Below are 4,552 nucleotides of genomic sequence, written 5' to 3'. Positions count from 1 at the left end.
TCCCTACAAAAATGGCCCTATCATCCCTTTCTGATGAGTCCATTTAAACAAAATTAAAAGGTAACCTGACTTTTTGGCCCTTCAGAAAACAATATTGTTTAGTTCTTCAGGTTAGTGAAGGAGAGAGGTCTTTGAGAAATTGCAGCTTTAAGGTGGGGGGAGGACCTTTCTAAGAGGTACAAGTAACATGACAAGCAGTGGCCAGCTCTAGGCAAGGGGCCTGAGCTGCCCTGTGAAGCAGGGCTGTGACACCAACAGCTAGGCAGTACTGGGAAGGCTGCCCTTCCCTCAGCCTAAGACAAAGAGAACTTGGGGTGCCCATCAGAAATAGTGCAGGGGGCCTTGGAACACAGATGGAGAAGACCTATTGTCTCACATGCACCCAAACTAACCTTCACCTCAAAGCCACACACCCCTTGTCTTGCCGCAGCCAGAACAGCATGGTCTTGGAAGGTCATGGCTTCAGGAGGGTCTGTCTGCCTAGGGTTCAGGTCTACCCTACTTAGGAACTCCTCTTCTAGGGGGAGAGGGGTGGGGGTGGACAGGCCACAGTCCCTGCATTTGCAAGCTGCCACCCAGAGCAGACTACAAGTACAGCATGAAGAGAGAAAACGCCTGCAATTGAAACGCTCATCATTTTAATGGTCATTAGCTTCTGGTTGGCTCCGATGGTAAAGTTAAACAAATAGACTTAAAGACCCCCTCACCCAAAACTCGCTCACACCCCTCAGTAGCATTTGCTTCCGTCAGCATTCCACTGCCCAGTCAGATGTCCACAGCTTCAGACCCCTTCTTGGGTTATGGAAATCCACATCTTAGTTTAATGTGCTGAAAAACCCATGATCTGTGTTATTTTAAAAAAATAATAATAACAATGAAAAACCAAATACCTTCCCAGGCTGTGCTGTTTCACAGGGCAAAGCTGTGACTCTGGTAGTCTGAGCACTGTTGTCTTTCTGAGCTGGGCTGTTCTGCATTCTCTCCCTTTTTCCCTGAAATCATACAAGGTAGAGTTCATAAATCTTCTTTACACAGTAAGCCAGGGCAGCAAGAGCTATTGTGTTATGCAGTCTTTCTATGCAGGTCGTCCTTCCGGACCAGTACCACAGAAGTGGAGAAGGTGAGTGTGTGCAGAGGTAGACGGGACAGTTTGTAGGCATCATACTCTACTTGGTACTTGCAGCAGGGGTCAAACTGCCAAGAGATCCCATAGAGGGTGCAGCAGGCTAGGCTCAGCACACCAGCCGGCAGGAAGATGTAGTGGGAATACTCCAGAGGTAGGGCCAGTGGGGTGCAGAGGCAAGCAGTGCCTGCTAGCACAGTGGTCTTGTGCAGACAGTTGCCCACAGTGATCCAGCAGGCAGTCTCGTCCCCAATGCACATGGGCTCAATCACAATGTACTTGTACTGAGTCTCCAGGGCCTGCTCCAGCTCGTACTCAAACTGGTCTTGGGTGTTCTCCCCATTGTAGATCTCATGTATGATGTAGCGGTCTATGGCAGACAGGCTCACCCTTGGGTGGAAGGGTGAGGAAGACATGACAGTCAGGCAGGAAGCACTAATAACTCTGTGAACTTACTAAGGTGGCCAGCACAGCAGGGAGCCTGAGCTGGTGGTTCCACACCTGTTTGTGCTTATCTTCCCAAACCCAAAGCTAAAGTACAAGTGGATCAGTAAAGACTCCCTTCCTGAGAAGAAAGCAGTGAAAGATGAGGCAATGGGGAGAGGGCTGATCTTTGAAGGGGACAAGTAACATGCTACAGATGGTGTGGAGTCCTTGTGCAGGGGCTCTGTGAGTCAGCCAAAGCTCAAGAGGGTTATTACTCAGAATGCGAATAACACAAACAGAACATAAAACAGAATGAAATCTATGAATTATGGGAGGTGTCCTTCAGAAAACCACCTGAGGCAGATAATGCTAACCACCTTGCTGACCATCAGAACAAACACAGGTCACTTAGCTTCTGGCCCACGGGCTCCTTATCATTGCTGCTAGAAAGAACCTCAGCAGAGAAAACAAGGACACTGGGTCCCCAGCCCACAGCTCGGAGAACATCTGAGAGAACAACACAGTAGAATGGTGGTTACTCTCAAACTCAATGAGCACAAGGACCAAACAAGAAGCACCATTCAAACAGATCCATTTTGAATGTCTCCAGCTCCCCTACAAGGAATGAACATTGTGATCTTGCCAGTGTTTTACTCACCCCTGCATCCAGGCTGCCGACACCAGTCTTGTAGTCTAAATTCCTGCCCAAAGCTGCATGTCCTCATACCCCTGGCCAGACAGCCTTCGCATTCACTTCCTGACATCTGCATCTCCTCTCCTGATCAGAAACCTGCTCCACCCTAGCCTCAGAAAAGGATACAATGCACAGTTCCCAGTCATGTATCACGGCCAGGCCACGCGATGACATATCTCGTCACACAACTCAGTGCTAAGAGCAGACATTCCCCTCCTTACTACACACGGCCCCTGATCCCACCAATAGGTGAGCAACTTTAATCTCAAATCCTCCGAATTCAGACACAGGTGGCAGCTGTCTTTTCATGAATGTCCAGCATTCATAACTAGTAAAGGTGTCTTAAAACTACAGTCACTCTTATCATCAAGGCAACTTCAAGCCCTCCTTCAAAGAAGCCATCACATGCTCAGGGAAGAGGAAACTGGAATTGTTAGGAGGACGGCCAGGCCAGGTGATCGGAGTGTGCCGGACAGAGGACCAAGCAGCTCCTGACAGCCTCCCAGGCAAATTTCAAAACTTGAATAGCCCCACGTTTAACAAACCAATCATATTTCATACTGTGGTGGCTTGCATGTTTTTGTGATGCTTGAATCTATGCCACCAAGAGTTTAAATACCAGCAGGGCCACCCAGGGTGGGTAGGTTTCAGCTGGGCTTCCAGACTAAGACAGAGTAGCAAGGAGAGGTAAATTACTTCTAAATGTCAGATATAATGCCGAAAGATGAGCCCCCCTCAGGGTGGATGGCCCAGTGGCAGCAGCAGTGGGCACAAGTGTGGCAGTGACTGGGAAGATGGTGCAGGACCATTCTGTTGGGCACAGGGTCACTGTGAGTCGGAACCAATTAGACAGCGCCTAACAACAACAGGATGAGGAGGCTCCACTTCTGCTAGAGAATAAGAAATGCTCTCTTGTGAACACATTAGAAATGAAGTCACCAATGATGCTCCCAGGGCATCTGATCCCAGGTGGGATCCTTTACGAAGTGCACTGGCTGGACACTTGCTGTGATTGCCAAAGGAAATCCTTTATCCTGAAGACTCACTAAATCAACTCGGACTCATAGCAACCCTGGAGGCCAGAGCAGAACTGCTCTTTATAGAAACAGACGGCCTCACCTTTTCTCTCATGAAGCACATTGAGGGTTTGAACCACTGACCTTTCAGTTGGCAATCCAGTCTTTATTAAGCCCACTGTACCACCAGACTCCTAAAAAAATGTAAAATATCCAGACTATGGAGAAGTACCCTAATTAAATCACAGGTCCTAATTAAGCTGTGTGCTGGGACAAGTTAGCTCCTCAGAGGTGGGACAAGAAACCTCCCAAAGCTGGGGTGTTGCCAAAACATCCAGTTACCAGGCCAGCAGCCAGAGTTTTCTTTGGGAGGATAAATTAATGAGATGTTTCTGTAAGAATCCATTGATGTTTCTGAAATGGGCAAAGTAGAATTTCCCTTTGAAATCCTTTGTGGAAGTTCTCTACTTGGTGTTGGCTCATTCAGAGGAAAGAGCTGTGAGAGGGAAGTCTGTTCCCACTGCTCTCCAGAGCAAGATTCAGAATGCTAACCACCACTTTTAGCAATCACTAGCAAACCTAGGAGACGGACTTCACTCCCTCTGGATAAACAACCATGAACACTTGCTCTCCCACTCAAGTCCTATGAAGTATCAGAGAGGTGTGGTCTGGTCACCGTTTGGGGCGACAAAGCCTCTCTGGGTACAGAAACACCATTCTATTTGTGTCCAAACCCAAATCCACCTAATTGCAGCAGGAAGCCTGCAGTCATCTGAACGTAGTATTTTTTTTTTTTTTAATCAGTCAAGAGATGTCCTTTGAAAACTTAGCACTTGAATGGGAATGGCTCCATCCTGGAAACGCCCCATGGAGCTATCCCATCTCTCTCCCACCCCTGCACTGCCCAGTCTCCTCCCTTCTAGGGGTCCAGCTAGCATTCCATATTTGCTCAACCCTTTCTCAGGGCTAGGAAGAAGGCTGGGATTTGTTAGGACATACTGTGTCCATAGGTCCCAGTACACTCAGAAATATATGGGAGGTCAAAGCACCAAAGGTCCCTTCTCACTCTTGTAGGCAGTGCACAGGTAGACACAAGTAGACACAAGTGCACTTACTCCATACCCAATCCCCCAGCCTGTCGCAGAGGTTGTTCCACAGATACATGCCCGAATATTAGAACAGCATGTCCACTTCCTGAAGTCTCTAATGTCTTAACATACACAATTAAGAGCCTTCTTGAGCTCTGGTCACCTCATCTCAGTGACTGTAAACCAAATATCCCAATGTGAAAAC

General features: G+C 48.0%; 1 pseudogene; it reads right to left on the bottom strand.

Moving 5' to 3' along the window:
* Nucleotides 1–998: 998 nt before the first annotated feature.
* Nucleotides 999–1,539, bottom strand: LOC102832086 (annotated as a pseudogene).
* Between the last annotated feature and the right edge of the window lie 3,013 nt (nucleotides 1,540–4,552).

The sequence above is a fragment of the Chrysochloris asiatica genome, unplaced genomic scaffold, assembly GCF_000296735.1.
Source record: "Chrysochloris asiatica unplaced genomic scaffold, ChrAsi1.0 scaffold00323, whole genome shotgun sequence".
NCBI lineage: Eukaryota > Metazoa > Chordata > Mammalia > Afrosoricida > Chrysochloridae > Chrysochloris > Chrysochloris asiatica.
The sequence above is the reverse complement of the archived record's forward strand: the minus strand, read 5'-3'. Positions and strand labels throughout refer to the sequence as shown.